This window comes from Manduca sexta, chromosome 11 (assembly GCF_014839805.1).
Source record: "Manduca sexta isolate Smith_Timp_Sample1 chromosome 11, JHU_Msex_v1.0, whole genome shotgun sequence".
In the NCBI taxonomy this organism is placed as follows: Eukaryota; Metazoa; Arthropoda; class Insecta; order Lepidoptera; family Sphingidae; genus Manduca; species Manduca sexta.
The window spans coordinates 3,436,237-3,453,937 of NC_051125.1; the positions used below are offsets into that span (position 1 = coordinate 3,436,237).

At 34.2% G+C, this 17,701-nt stretch overlaps 1 protein-coding gene and 1 long non-coding RNA gene across 6 annotated transcripts in view; one reads left to right on the forward strand and one right to left on the reverse strand.

Annotated features, from left to right (window-relative positions):
• LOC115452964 (uncharacterized protein CG43867) overlaps positions 1–17,701 on the reverse strand; it is a 341,602-nt gene that overhangs the window by 311,386 nt on the left and 12,515 nt on the right. The gene's annotated exons all lie outside the window — the stretch shown is intronic.
• LOC119188989 lies at positions 3,339–3,858 on the forward strand. The gene is made up of 2 exons (XR_005112192.1): positions 3,339–3,403; positions 3,756–3,858. It is a non-coding gene; the product is annotated as an uncharacterized LOC119188989 (long non-coding RNA).

Below are 17,701 nucleotides of genomic sequence, written 5' to 3' on the forward strand. Positions count from 1 at the left end.
TTTTGGTTATCTGTCCAATTGTAAGATCCAGTCATTAGCAATCTCTAGGGGCTATTAAGTATCGCCGTTCCATCGCCCCCACCACAACAGAAGCATTTTTATGATTAAGACTTTTATACGGTAGTGAGATAGCCCCTTATTTCCTCACAATGCGCTTCTGTAAAGGCATTTTATGTATAAAATATAGAGGTTCTAATAATGGGGATAAAATAGACTTATAAGGAATACTGCGGGTTGGTAAACTGATGTCTAAGGGCTTGTTTAGTAAATGCTACGTCAATTATATGTCCAAATACAAAAGTCACATTGTCAAATGGTAACTAATGGTAACCATTGATCAACTATAGTACTTATACTATCTAGATCACTCGCTATCTATATTACAAGTTATCTAGTCTATAACATATGTTACAACATTGTGGAACACGCCTTAGCGAAACTTATGATAACCTGTACAAGTATATACGGTTCTGATATCTCGCTATTTATTCTATAATATAAAGACATGAATGTTTAACAAGTCAGCTTGCCGTAAACAAATTGAAAACTACAACAAAGCTCCTACAATCCTTTTGTATTTGTTTTATAAAATATACTATAAAGACAAACTGCAAATAATGCCCGCTTTAAAATTTGAAATAAAAAACAAAACGTTCATTGAAATAAAAATAAATCAGGCCGGCAATAGCACCGATATTGAAAAGTGTTACTAAAGCGTGAAAACGTAAAGTTTAAATTTCAATAAAAATGGTTTATCAGAAATCTTGAGAAGGGAATATCTCGCTGCCACGTCTCCATCTCCCGTATTTACTTTGGGAGACAATGATAAAAGTGTGCCTAAGATGGATTTATACAATGGTCGTCCACAAAAGAGACGCGGTAATATTAAAATCTCAAGCACTGAGATTCGCCCTGTAATAATCTTTTTAACGCGAACAATGCATTGCAGATGAAGTCTTCAGAAATTCAGATAAGGTTTTATGTGCGTTACTGCACTTGCTGGGACGATAAAGTTGTGTGAAGACAAACAACGCTGCGTATATGCTTTGCCTACATATTTTGTATACTACATTTCTCTAGCCTTTCTATTCCAATTAAATCCTGCATCATTAAAATGTGAATATTATATATATTTTATTAATTTGGCATGGAAACAATCTACAAATTACATGATGCACTAACTAACGAGATTCAGTATAATTTTTTATTCACTTAAACACCGATAAAACCCGCGCACATTTTAAATAAACCAATATTTTAAACTATTTAATTATTTAAAATTAAATATGAGAAACCTTCAAAAGAGACCTGAAGTAATTTTAGATTTCTTATATTTGCTTAAAAATGCCTACACTCTGGAATATAATAGAGATTATATATAAGATTTAATTCATAACTATACATCTACAAGGAAACATTGACTAGAAACCTTTATACGTTTGAATTCACGTAAGAATTTCGAAGGTTGTGAAATCTGCCAATCTTCACTAGGCTAATGTCGTAAACACTCTAAGAAATACAGAAGCCCCGTGCCCAAAAAATGGGACATTAAGTACAGAACTTATACAACCTGAGAATTTTCGTAAGAATTTCGAAGGTGTGTGCAGTCTGCCAATCCTCACTAGGCCAATGTCGTAAACACTCTAAGAAGTAGAGAAGGCCCGTGCCCAAATAATGGAACAGTGAGTACAAGACTGATACAATTCGTTCTGAATACATCAAGGTATCTACAATCACAATGTCCATAAACCATAAAGCTCTGGCAGATACTAGACAGCCATTCACACATCGAACCGAGCCCGACGTATCCCACATGCATTGTTATAACGCAATATTCAATTCCATTCATAACAAAGCAAATTCCATATTTCGCGGTGCATCAAGCGGATTGAACGTATGTGCCATATCTCAGATGATGACAGACGTCATGTGAATATCGCACAATAGATTCCGAAGGCAAGAATTCAACGCTTTGAATTTTGCGAAGTGGATTCGTATTTTATATTTGACTGAGTGCTGAAAGGTGCGCGCCTGCCTTAACTCTGAAGGAGGCAAATAATCTCAATCTATTTTTACGAATATTATACGAATATTGAAGATGTTTGCATTTCTGTCGCCCTGAAACAGCATCAATTACTTTCTTGCGGACACGGCTACGTAACTGTACTGTAGTTTATGGTAAGTTGAATCGCATCCAAGTAAAGTATCGGCTAAGGAAATAAATATCCGTAGCCAGTCGACGCAATTACGCCGGCTTGACGTACAAAGCCGATCTTGTCAGCATATATCTAATTGTCACGTGCGCATAATACACATACTAACATGCCAACTGAAAAGGCAAAAGCTTTCTGCCGCGTTCCGGGATTTAATCCGCGCCTCCGCTGCGAACATAATAGCTTATCCATTAGACTTTGAAAAAGCTGAAAAAGACGTGATGCATCCGTAATGTTTTATGGTCTTATTCATAATAAAACCCTTATCGAAGGTATAAATCGCAAATAGTTAAAACGTCCTATAAGCTTACCAAGCCTTCGATAAAATTTCTTATTCATAATGGTTTCATAAACCTCCGATAACAAAAAGGCCTTTAAATGTGCACAATGTTGCCATTTCGTAGAAAAAATCATTTAAATAAGTTCTACCAATTACTACCAAGTTTTGTCTCTGGAAACTGACAATAAAAAAAAATTGTCTGTCATTGTCACAATGGCGTTTGTCAAAAAGTAAATAAAATAAATACAGGAGAAAGATTTATTTGTTGTTCTCGAAATTCTTTGTAAAACTTGGAAGAACGCAGGCAGCAAATTGCGATAAAATGGTAGAGAAGTGAAAAGTAGTTGGGGGAAGACAAAGATGGTGCAGCTCTTTTCTGTATTTGAACGTTTGCGCTATGCATTCCTGCATTACTAACTATTGCTTTTTTTTACAAGATTACGTTGAAGAAATTGATTAGGGGAGCGGGTATGAACCCGCTCCCTAACCAAAACCCTCCCTAAAAGAATATGAATTCTTGAACGTGAATGTCGACACGAACTACAATTTCATATAGGTGTCGTAGATTCATTTGGGGGAGCTGTGCTAACTGAAATGTAATATTGCTACTCTTGCATTGCGCATGTCAACGCAACTATTACGCAACAATACGCACTATGATAGCCACTCTTAAAATATTCATATAAATAAAATATTTGGATAATATACAATAGTGATTATGTACCGTGGTGGCATTCAGTACAAATAATAAAGTTAAAACAGCACAATGAAATATAAAAGGAATAAATCAATTTTATTTTTTAGATCATGCTCATTGTGCCTCCTCAGACCCCACTTCCAATAGAAAATATAAAGGAGATATCTATATATGCATTTTATGCTATAATCATGTAGGATATTATTGTTTTAGGTAGGTCATAAGTAAAATATATTTTTGAGGTCTTTATTAGTTGAAATAAGAAAGAAAATAAATAAAAACCGTTATTTATCATGTAGGCATATATATAAAAGGCTCTTATGACAAGTCAACATATAATCAAATATGATTTACAATTTGTAAAGTACACAGATTAAGGCATGCATATGATGCATTAGTATACTATAATCCACCTCCACCTGGAAATATAAGAGAGGTATTAACAAATCATCATTAAGTAATTTAAATTTTATACTATAATCCTGTGGGATACTACTGTTGTATATTTGAATAAACATTTTTTATCTCAAATTATGTTGAATGCTTATACATTGCATAATTTCAGGTTTGTTCCACATCTGCAGAATAAATTGCAACAGTAGAAGTGCAACACAGGAAAGAGTTACATGCTATTCAGATGGACAATGAGCTCCAGTGAAATAAAAAAAATAAAATTGAGATATATTAATAAAAGAAAAATATAAATTTTATAAAAACAAATGACAATGACTAACTTTAATTATGTTGTATAATTAGTTACCTTTCAGTGTGAACAACTTGAGTCTAGATTTTGGGTCAATGATGATAATAATTGATTCTGACACCTCTTCAATATTGGACACACTTCTGTGGCATATATCTTTCTTTGAGCAATTGCAATGTTGTGCAACACTGCAAGAGCCACAATAGTAGTCTTCACATTTCCAAATTTAAGATATGCCATGAAACAGACATTGAAAATGCTGTTTCCACACACCAAAGTTCTTGTTGCAATATCCGGGAGTTATGAGTGCTGCTTTGCCATCAAATATCTCTGATCTGAAGATTAGCATCACAATTCACCTACAACAAACCTTTAAATCTTACCTGAACAACAACATTGAGGAAATAATATCCTTTTCTATATAATATTAGGCTGCATCACAACCATATTTTTTTAATGTTATATGGGTGTAATAAATACAACCAATTATAGATGGGAAGTCTTTACATGGTGAAATTCCAGCCTTAACAAGGGTTCCTCTGAAAAGAAGTGGGGCATAATTATAATCTGCGGCATGTAATACGAGCGCACGCTCCACTTTGCTACATATACCACTGGTAGTGGCTTAAGATAATCATAGAGGTCTCCAACATCTTACATCTATTAAGAAAACGAATCTAAAAGTAGCTCTTCATTAGGTATACGTATTTACCGATGTCTGTATAAATATGGAATAGAATTAACTTACCTCATGACGATCCCAACATGTCAATGCAGTTAATTAATACTTGCAATTCTGATGATCTGCCACAACTTATACGGTGAAGCTGCAACTCTTCGCGGACTATCAGTCACTTATAAATGCAGCCGTATGTTGGGAAAAATAATACCGTTTACGGAATTCATCATTATCCAGAGAAAATGCATCTAATTTCTGACGACACATTTTTCTACCTAAAGCAGCCTAGCTTGCATTTTTAATACGTAACTAAATAAAATTATTTCTTGAAACGAAAATGATCGAAATGTTGTTTACTTCTAAGTACAAACTGACTTTGGCAACAAGCGTCAAACACGAAACAGCTGACCGACGTCAGCCATTTTTTGCTAGCGAACGCTAAACATAGGTGTAAAGACGGGGGTTAGGCTCGATAAATCAAAGCATCTTTATCGGAGACTTTTAGCGCAATTTAACCATTATGAATACCAATTTTTTACATGCCTCCGATAACGCCCAGATAAACTTCCGATAATTCTGATAGTTTTATTATGAATAAGACCATTAGTCTTCAAATTCTACATTCTGATGCATTTTAATATTTTATGTGATATTAAAATGTTAATTAATTCTGTTTATACCTTGTCTTTAATTTAACTTTTAATTCAAGCATAATATAATAAAATATTTTACATTTTCGTTAAGGTTTAGTACAACACGATGAGGATTAAAGTCACGTTATCGTGCTATCTATAAAAAAAATCCATAGATAATGCACGATACTGTCAACCTAAAACATTCGAAAAATAAAATAAATTATTTAAATAAAATCAAAGACATTCGATGAATGCGCGGGAAACGGCAAACACGGGGCCAATGTGGGGCCGCGGGCCGCCAGGTGAGCATTCGGAAAGGTCACGTTATGACGTATTCATTGGAATGATGTGATTTATTCGCTCCCGGTGAACTTGAGGCCGTTGAACTCGAAAAGAATGTATTTGAATATTTGAATGGAAGTAAATATTTTGAGGTTATTTTTAATGTTGCATAAATAAAAATTAGCAAGGTTTATTTGTTATATATAAATACTTACGAGAAGAAGAAAATAAACAATATGTAAAAGTAATAAATAGAAAAAACCTCGGTTTATTTATCCATACATATTATAAAACAAAGTCCCCTTTGCTGTCGGTCTGTATATTATCGATTTTCTCAAAATCTGCTGAACGGATTTTTACGAAATTTGTTATGAAGATAGTTTATGACCCTGAGAAGGTTATAAGCTACTTTCTATCCCGGAAAAATATATAGCGAGACTTTTATCTCAGAAAACTCCTTTACGCGGGCGAAGCCACGAGCAAAAGCTATTTATATGTTGAATGATAATAACTAACTAAAGTATTTGTAATGACAAAAGTACCTACTTTAAAAATTAAAAAAGAATACCTAGCCAGCAATACCGACCAAATTAGGAACGTAAACTATTCAGTAATACAAACATTATTATGAACTTAAACCCAAACAAATAACTACAAAACCGGACAAAAACAAATAAACAATAAGAGGTACTTAATAAATTCTACGGGGAGTCGACTTCAGGTCCACTAAATGGTTTTCCAGTGAAACAATTCCGACGACACCTGCGCCCTGTCCACTCGAAGAGTTCCCAACTATCGATAAAAGGGAATTATAGGGACGCACTCCAGTATGAAACAAAAGATGGTTGGAAGATAAACATAGCACGGAAATAGGGTTGTCACTTGTCATAAATATGTAACAATTAATACATTTGTTTTTATCTACCAAAAATAAAAAATAGAGTTATCTGCTGCTGTTACTGAACATACACTCGCGAGCAAGTGTAACTTTAAAGAACTATTGGCTTGTATGAAAAATAGATACGTTTATATTTTCATTCAATGCTGTCTATTAATCTTTAAAATGGTAATTTGATTTAAAAAAATATATTATTATAATTCAATGACCCGTAATAAATCTTTGACTAACTTCGCAGACATTACAATTGCAACATTTTTTTTATTTTTAACATTTATATATTTAAGTCATTACAATACTTGTTTAAAAATTTTAACTATACTTATACCTAGTCTTGCCATAAATATTGTAATAAAGAAAAAAGAAAATTGTTAACTGCAAATAACATTTATTACTTTTACAGTGTGTCAGTTTAATACATAAATATAAAACAATTAAAAATATAAAAAGCTTATTCGAAGTGGTCTCCATTGGCTGCAATACAGTCCTTTAAACGATGAGGCCAGTTATCAATAGAAGCACGCACTCTTTCCATGGGAAAATTCTTCACTGCCAATCGTATAGATTGTTTTAGGGACTCCAAATTATCATGGCGTTTAGAGCAAGCTGTACTCTCTAAAACTGACCACAAATCATAATCCAGCGGATTAAGATCGGGACTAGACGACGGCCAGTCTTCAGCTCTGATGAAGTCCGAAACGTTCGATTCCAACCAAGACTGCGTGGACCGAGCTTTATGACCCGGCGCCGAGTCTTGCTGGAAGGACCATACTTGGTTATTGAACATGGTGATGTTAAGGGGCTTAACTACCTTCTCAAGAATGGTATCTTGATACACTTGTGCCGATGTTTTGATACCTTTTTCACAAAAATATGGCTCAGTCACTCCTTCATAGCTAACACCCCACCAAACCATCACTGAAGTCGGATAATGTCCACGTTGCACTCTGTCGACTAATTGGGAAGCTTCCTTAGAGCTTTGAGCATAAATACGGTCATTTTGTTTGTTAAAATGTTGCTCAATTGTAAAAATTTTCTCATCCGTAAACAAAATTTTTCTGTGACCTCCCTTTGCGTACCGCTTCAGTAGTTGTTTCGATTTTACCACCCTATTCTTCTTTAAATTATCAGTTAAGAAATGGCCAGTGCGTCTCTTATAGGCTGCAAGTCCTAAGTCATCTTTTAAAATACGCGACATGGTTCTAGGTGCTATCTTCATTTCCCGAGATAAAATCTTTTGCTTTCGGACAGGATTTCTTCGAATTCTTTCCCTTACTGCTTTGACCACCTTTTTCGTACGAACACTACGTGGACGGCCAGATCTTTTCTGTCACAAACAGAGGAGGTCTCATTGTACCTATTAATAGCCCGGTACACAAACATTTTACTAATACCAAGTGTATGGAGAGTTTTAAAAATTGCATTTGGCTCCATACCTACTTTGTGTAATGCTATCACAGCGATTCGGTTCTCTTTATCACCCCACACCATTTTAATATCGCAAAATATTTTACAATGTATTGGCGCCAAAATGAGAAAACACAATGAACAATCGTATAAAAATGACAGATTCGAAATTCAAATGTAATATTTTTTTATAATTAAGTGTAACAGTATTTATGGCCAGACTAAGTATGTTACTAGAGCGCAGTATCGGTTAACTCGATCGTCTATCTTACTAAACTAAAATAAATTCTCGGAATGGAGCCCAAGGGACATTTTTTCTATAATGCGGGGACATTCGATTTGCGCTGAAGGCCTATTAAAACATAATTTGGAGTATACAGGACACAGGTAAAGTAAACAACGTTTATTGTTAACTAGAGGGCCGTGACTTCACTTTACGTACATAAAAACTTGATTATATAGGAAAACAGTTTTTATTAGGATTGCTTTGATAAAATAGATTCTGAATAATAAGAGGTTCGTGACTTCACTTTCATGTACATAAAAACTTGATTATATAGAAAAACAGTTTTTTATAAGGATTGCTTTGAAAAAATAGGTTCTGTATTATAAGATATAACTTATGTCTGATATTTTTCACCCATTACAAAGAAAAAGGAAGTACTTTTTGGTTTTGAGGGTAATCAGTGACATAGTATTTGTCAATACACTTACATATCGAACTTAGCTATTACATTTTTAAAATACATACTCGTAGATATAACAATGTTCAAAAAGATATTTTTACCAAAAATTTCAGATACAAAATATAGTACATAGTACTAACTACACTATACTAAATAGGATAGGCTCCATAAAAACATTGTTAACCTATTAACAAATAAAAAAAAACTTGTCTTCTAACAATTAAGCGGGTATAAATTTTTCTTTTATAACTACAAATTAATGTTTGATTCAATAACTCCCACTTGAAACCGTCTAGACGGAGAGCCACGTCAAACACAGATAACGTTTATTTATTTCAATTCAACTACAAAGCATTTAAAACAATTCAAATAACCTTATTACGAAATACAATGAGCTAAACATAGTTATTAATTATTACATTAACGTAGCATGATATAAGTCCTTGCCTATTACTCACACCCCAAAGGGGGTGTCTGCATGTTTCAAGTCTACTTATGCTATGAAAAAATCATTTCTATATTGAAGAGAACAATCCTCCGTGCAAATAATCATAAGACCCTATGAGAACCGAACCCCTATTCACTCACAAACAGACACTTCTATTCATTTCTAATTTCAAAAGACATACCCTGAAGTAACAGATCCAAACGCAGTAATGACAGCAACCAACATACGGAGCGAACTTAAACAATAATTCATGGTCGCAACTACAAAAGCGACTGAATTAATCTCGGAGGAAATCCCCTGGGCAACAGACGTGCTGATTCAATTTGAATGGGGAAAAACGGTAGCCACCGACCGCTCCGCTCAATAATAGAGAGTAATTTAGCTGTAGTTTCGTTCAGAAATTAAATAAAAACTTCATGGTGCAAGAAATTCACCATCAGGGGATGATTTTTAAATTTTAGAACTAATCACTTCTTCATGAAATTTTACGCTGTCTGAATTTATTCAAAGATAATAATGAATATTGTTTGATGCATGTTTTTTTTTTTCAGATTATTAACTCGGTACATACTAGGTCTTTCATAAATGAAATATCCTTTAGTTATTCTTTATCTACAACTACTGCAGCATATTAACTTTATTGGGTTCCAGTTTAATTATCAGGCTATTGTAACTTGTTATCCAATGTTTAGAGACAATCGCAATGCACTGTGATTTATATTGAAGATGGTATTTGTAGTTACCTTGTTATATATTATAAGTAAAACAGTCTGTAGGCGGACAATCCGCTTCGCTTGTCACACAACTACTTTTGTTAATAAACGTCAAATTATATTCCCGGTTATTGCGCACAACCGCCACGTCTTCATGACCTGTAAAAAATAGCTTCATCGCTTATAAACACACTTCAAACCAGTCATATTTTAACGATAGTATATTCCTTTATTTCATCTTAAACACAGCCATGATATGCTAACAATACCCACCAAAAATACTTCCAGAAATAGCTAAAACGTCATAAACCATACAGGTACAGGTTTGCCCATTCATAGACCTCGTAAATATAATGAACGGCCCAGGAACTATGCAATAAATATTAGTTATATACAAGAGCATTGCAGTTTAATCCGGAATACGGGTAAGGGAGATAAACGGGGCGAAACTTCACAAAACAACTAAGAATAACGTGCTTATTAATTATGCGGTTTTATTACGAAACGGTTAAGTATTATTGTGATAAAATATTTTAAAGGGTTTGTGAATATATTTGTAGATTTCCAAGTTTTACTTGAAAGAAGAGATGAGCATGCCGCTCGCCTTATGGTAAGTGATACGACCGCCCACAAACAGTAGCAACATCATACAGAAGCTTGAAGTACAAAGTACTGCGAGATACTCCGATGCGCTGGTTACCCTGACACATAAGATGTCAGGCCTCATGATGCCTATTACTCTGGCTTCAAAGTCCTCCAAACTGGAACACAACAAGTCCAAGCACACTACTGCTTGGAAGAAATAGACATTACGGTGCCTTACGCGGACGGTTTCTATCATACAAAAGACTTAGACACTATTACTTAATGTTTGTTAAATGTAACCGCCAGAACACAGATGGCCAGATGCTGGAATAATGCATACGCTACCTTTTATTCCAGAAAATATTTGTCTGTATAATCTCTATATCATATAGGCGAAACTAAATTTGAACGATTCTGACCAGACATCATAGTGACCTCAAACAAATTTACAAAAGAATTCAAAACAAATTAGACATCGTTAAACATTTTTCTGTTTAACTTCTACTATCACACTTTAATTGCTACACTCGAGGTCCACTTAATTGGCAACACCAACCCTTTTTATTCTCACAACACCAACTATTCCAGTCGCGTCTTTAAGTAAAACCCTTAATTAATATACACTAGCCGAGAATTCGAAGCACGTTTTACGATAAGCATTCGCGTCTTAAAGAAACAGTAGTTTACAGGAGCGGAGCGGCTACCAACATTATAAAAACATAGCTATTGGCCTAGGTCAGGTCTAATGTTAAAACTTCCCCGGCTACATTTTCAAGAACTTGCCGGGACACTTTATTGGATAGCCGCGAGATAACTGCTATTTGCTGGAAGTGTGCTGATCTTGGGAATTTTTGTGTCGCAGTGTACACGGAATTATGCATGCTATTCCGTTTAAGTGGGCATATATTACAATATTGTTGTATGAATTGGTGCGGTGTCGACACTATCTGTGATATATTTTATATCTTTGTGGCATTTTTGTATGGAATAATCTAGAGTTGTTACTTGTTCGCTTATTTCAAATCTGATAAGGGTTCCTTAAAGTTTAAAGTTTTTTGTAAAACTGCATTAAGAATGTTAATCTTTCAGTTAGTTAAACACTGTTATTATGTATCAAAAAACCGTATGTAGTTTTATTTATGTAATCCACATTCCTGCCGCATGACGGCGCAACGTCGGCGGTAAAGTCAAACCATTTTTAAAATGTTCCTGCTTTCTACTTGTCCCGAACCGATTGTGTTCAATTGTAACAGTTCATAAAACACGATGAATACAAAGTAATATCAAATATCAGGGCTTTAATCCGTAAATCTAAAACGTTTAGTGATAGTAGCCATATTAATAAAATTATTGAATCAAATATAATAAGATCACAGTAACACAAACATACTTCTTTTTCATTTCATTCTTTAACTTGAATATTTCTTAACTCATTTTCCACGTTATTTTTACCGTCTCACCAGTTTTTACAAAACCAATAGTATAACGTATAACCCCGTACAGACGGACAGGAAAATGAAATCACGTGACGCCGACCGCCGGTGCCCATGAGGATGCGTTTTAATTAAATAAAACCACGATTGAAACCCGCCGGAGGTATACTATATTTCAACGGGTTTTTATTTTGATAGAACAGGAAAAGCTTTGAAATTGAAGAGAAATATGGTTGTAATTATAGTGGAAAGAATTTTGTTTTTATAACTGGAGACGAAACGAACTAACTCGATTGATGAAAAATTATTATTAACAATAGAAACCTACGACTTTGACTTACAAAACGCTGCATTGCGCAGAGCTGCAGTGCAGTAATTTCCCTAAAACATTAGATGTCTTACAACGGCTTAAAAATAACCCTGAATATTAACTGGCTATTGTATTGGAAATCTGAATTTAAAATTGCTATAATATTACGTTAGGCGAAATAGAGAAAACATTGTTAACTACTTCCCCACACGCCAAAAGAATTTACGAGTAACCACAACATCCAGTTATTCATTATATCTCAGGGTAAAAGAAAGCGAGAGATACGTACTTAGACACTAACTTCGGGAACTATACTCTCTGCCTATGCCTATTATAATAGGTAAATGCGTAAACAAGTAATACATAAGTTTGTAAATATTGCCCGTTATCGCATTCTTTTTACCATTCCCGTAAAACCTTGGATTCTTATTTAGTTCAAAGTCTGTTCCAGACATGTCTCTGTGGTTTGCTTTGTACGCGATCAAACCACTTTAAACGATATACCTTGAGTTGACCCCTTGAAAATTATATTTCATCGACGAAGTATGAATAAAAAAATCGCAGCAACGTTCAAAAAAACTCTACGGAAATACAAAACACCTTCGATTAATAAGAAATGTAAAGACAAAAAAACATTGTTATAATGTCCGCGCAGAAAAATAAATTATAAAAACACCATGCTACTACCGCAATCAAAGGAATATTTATTAACATCATAAATTAATACCATAATACATAATTCAAAAGGCATACAATCAAGAAATTCAGGCGCGGTCTCAAAAATATATTTATCGTTCGTCTAATTAGCCATTACGAGTCCCTTTTTCCTGAGAAGGCAATTAATTAACAATTATGTACGAAGGGCTGCACAAAGCCTTATTAAATAAAACGTTCAAAGTACAGTACCCACGTTCGTACCGACCAGTTTTTTTCAAGCAAAACCTTTAATTAGTTAAGATTTACATATTATAATTTTTATTATACACGTAAGTTGGTTTTTTAGAACGCTACCCTTTCACTTTAAGGTTATAGCTTAAGGTCCATTTTTCATACATTTTGTTTCACCTTTAATCTGGGTAACTAAACAAGTATTGGCAAGTAAAATTTCGTCATATTAAATTTTAAAGGCCGAAATATCCATGCATATTAATTATTTTTATACGTTTTTTCTTTCAACTGCGAGAACTAATCACTAACTAGACGTGAATTTAAATTCTTTACTTGCCAATACTTGTTTAGTTACCCAGATTAAAGGTGAAACAAAATGTATGAAAAATGGACCTTAAGCTATAACCTTAATATTAATTGTACACAAATATATATTAAACACGTATACGCTATATTTCTAATTTACACAATAAATGTTTTTGCGCAGTAAAACTAATTGCTGTTTCAAAACGTTAATAATTTAATTATTAAACATACTTAATGTAAACTGAAAGATAATTAACATCGTAGATAACATTAATGACATGTCATGTAGTACAAACGTATAATATTAACTTGTTCAAAGGACTAAGTGGACATTTAATTACTTGAGTTACGTAGACTATCATGTTATAGGATATAAAGACGTGAAGCAAAATATATTTAACATACAATTCAAAATTTTAAAGAGGCGCTAATAGAGGCGCTCTCTGATTAAAAATTCCTGTTAATCGATTCACTTATATGATATTATTTAATAAAGATTCTATGTTTCCTTATGTATATACCGTATATTTCATTAACAATGAGCAGCTAATAAAGACGGTCATTACACGAAACCAAGACTGCTGTAAACGATCTATGTGAAAAAAAACCTGGCCATAATTCAGTAGGCGGGTCGTTATAGTACCGGCGAGAATATAAAATGTTCAATCATGATCTCGGAGATCACTCCCGCCTCATCCCTCAGCGAGCCGGGTTTATCCACAGCATCTGAATTTTTAATAAAGATGTACGCGCGTCGCCACCGGTTTTCGCAAGAAAAATGTTCGCGCAATATGCATTTAACGTTGTACGCGAGCGAGTGATAACAGACGGAAAATGAGGTTATTTTGTAACGCGTTTATATGAATATACAAGATTAGGTTTTGCATGAGACTCCGTCTGCTTTGAAATCGTTTATAAGGACCACATTGGCCTACTGAGAACGTGATGTCTGATATCAAGTACCCTTAATTAAAATAAATGGTTACATTATTTAAAATGCAAAATTAATTCAATAAACAGTGTATTCATTTTATTAGTTAATATCATCCCATTATTAACATAATAATATAATACCTCCACGGTGTACCATAGAGAACAAGTAATAAAGTGGCACCACGGTGGGCGCCAAGATGCGGCGTCCCGCGCGCTAAATGAATGCCTTTAGACCAGTGTAGAACTTTAATTACCGCTTAATTAAACTCGAGGAGCACGTGACCAAAGCCCGCATGTTTTTGACACCATACATTATCAATTCGAAAGACGTTTGTTTTAAGTAATACCTAGGTGGGAAGCGAATTGGACGCGAAGCTCAAATTAATCGCTTGCAATGTTTATGTAAATATCCATTTATGATTACTAACTAAATACGTATTCTTAAAGATAATTACAGGTTAGCGTTTAGTCTTTAAACAATCTATCAAAGTTAATGGTTATTTTGCATGTATTTTTAGCAATTATTATGTTATATCTATGTACCCTAAACACTGTTCAGACAAATGGTTGCTGGTTACCAGTTAATATTATTAAATTTCTTCATTAACAATGTACTTAGCTAGAACTAATCCCTCCATTATGTTTCTCAAACAATGCAACCATACAAAATGTGAAAAGATCCAGATAATACAAACAAAACATTCCCCAAAACGATCCCGTTTCCCAAAATATATGTGAGATAGTTGAAGACAGTAATTTTACGCATTATATAACCCGTCCCGGGCCGAAGATGTGGGCATTCGTCATCCTACATTCACGCGGGCTCGAAGGACCAAACCCCTGTTTGAGGATAAACTTGTATCCGCTTACAGATTTATTTCACCCACATAAATTATAAGGACCTGGATTTATTTGTTTTTGTGAAATTATAATACATAATTTAAATGTTGTTTCTATTTGTTTTAAAAAATCTTGCTTCATTTTATCAAATACTAGCTTTTGCTCGCGGCTCCGCCCGCGTTATAAAGTTTTTCAGGCTAAAGTTTTCCGTTATAAAAATAGTAGTTTCCCGGGAGCCTATGTTCTTCCCAGGGTCTCAAACTGTCTCCATACCAAATTTCATCTTAATACGTTAGGTAGTTTTTGAGTTTAACACGTTAAGGCAGACAGATGCAGCGGGGACTTTGTTATATTATTTAGAACTTTTATGAAACAATCCTGTCATACATCATTGTTGCATAACTTTAACCGTTTACGCAGCGCAGGCAACGAAAGCTCTCAAAACTCATAATTTTCCCCGCTTTTGCAACATGTTTCATTACTGAGACGGTAATATTTGTTATAGCATGATGATTTATAGCCTATAGCTCTCAGGAACAAAGGGCTATCCAACACAAAAAGATTTTTTCAGTTTAAACCGGTAGTTCCTGAGATTAGCCATTACTGCTCCGCTCCTATTGGTCATAGCGTGATGATATATAGCTTATAGCGGTCCACAAATAAAGGGCTATCCAACACAAAACGAATTTTTCAGTTGAAACCGGTAGTTCCTGAGATTAGCCATTACTGCTCCGCTCCTATTGGTCATAGCGTGATGATATATAACTTTGAGCTCCACGAAACAAAGGACTATTCAACACAAAAAATATTTTTTCAGTTCGAATCGGTAGTTCCTGAGATTAGCCATTACTGCTCCGCTCCTATTGAATATAGCGTGATGATATATAGCCTATAGCTCCACGAACAAAGGGCTATCCAACGCAAAAAGAATTTTTCAGTTTGGACCGGTAGTTCCTGAGATTAGCCATTACTGCCCCGCTCCTATTGGGTATAGCGTGATGATATATAGCCTATAGCACTCCACGAATAAAGGGCTATCCAACGCAAAAAGAATTTTTCAGTTTGGACTGGTAGTTCCTGAGATTAGCCATTACTGGCCGCCCTATTGGGTATAGCGTGATGATATATAGCCTATAGCACTCCACGAACAAAGGGCTATCCAACGCAAAAAGAATTTTCAGTTTGGACCGGTAGTTCCTGAGATTAGCGCGTTCAAACAAACAAACAAACAAACTCATCAGCTTTATATAATAGTATAGATTAATCGAGTCTCTAATAAAATAATTAATATTTCGGTCCAACACTTAATTCAAGCATTTTATAACAAAAAACAGTAATTTGCAAGCACGCTGCGCACTTCCCTAGAGCCATAAACACATACAGCATAAGTCGTATATTCAACGCACAATAAAAGGCTTAATTAAAACTGTACTGCGTGGAACCAACGCAATTAACTCTTAATTATTGCGAGTGAAATGCTACTTATAATTTAACACATTCAACATATTTAATTTATCTTCTAAATATATCGTAGAACAAATTCTACTGCGAATGGAAGATAAATGCCGATGCTAGTTACCCATAACTATAGAGGTCAAATAAAATAATAAAAATAAATAAACAAGGTCTACTTTAAAATAATGGAAGGAAAAATCATGCTGAAAGTACTATGTGCTAGAGACCTACAAGTCAAACAACATGAAACAAATAAAATAACAATAAATATACTTTATAACAATACTAGAGAAAAAACAATTAATTATAGTATCCGCTCGCATAAGAGATCATTCCATTAACCCGAACTTACAAATAATAATACAAATAAACTAAAACAAAACAATGTCAATGATTCCGTTGATGTAACTGAAAAAGAACAACATAAACGCTATTATGTGTGTCAAACATAAAATATACGAGGTATTCTCGACGAGGCGACGTCGAATCGTCGCCGCTGAAAACAACGTGTTACGAGCACGTCAAATCGACACGAAACATAAAAGACGAGCGTTACTTTGAACACGCTTTATCCCTTTATATCCAACTCCAGAAACTATTTGAATTCTCGCCCCATACCGACTACTGGCTGGGCAAGTGACGTAACTCACGAATTTGATTTTTGCTGTTATTTGTTATGGCAAAGCTGGTTTTTGAAGTCATTTTAGTTTTTTCAGCTGTTTTGAAAAAAGATGAAGTACAATTCAATATCAGGTAAGGTTATGAAGGAACACAAGGTATCAGCTTATCATAATTTACTAAAATATTTGTGCTTTGTTTAGGGCTCACAAAACTTTATGTATTAAATTAATCATTTAATTACATCGCATAAAAATTATTTAAATATATATATAATTACAGTCGAATTAGTTTTACATGGTTATGAACTTCTACCAAATAGAATTGTCTGTACCTAAAAATATCACCAGATAATTTTCATCCAATTTCCGAAAATCCCATTTCCAGAGTTACCCTCTTCAAATCACGTCGGCAGTATAATCGAAAGTACACACTTCGACAAGACATTGATACATATTTATCTAACGTTATTTATGGGTAAAAGAACGACGCAATTCTCTTTCATATTTAAACTTTATACTTTATGGGGTTCGTATGGAATCGATAACGAGCCATTGTTGTGCAAAATATTCGTGTTTTGAATAAACTGAGGTGTTAAGGCCGTTGTATAAATGTTTTAAATAGTTCTCGCTTGATATATGATGTGTTTCGCTTTATTGTAATAAAAATATATTCAACCAACTTTGCACAAA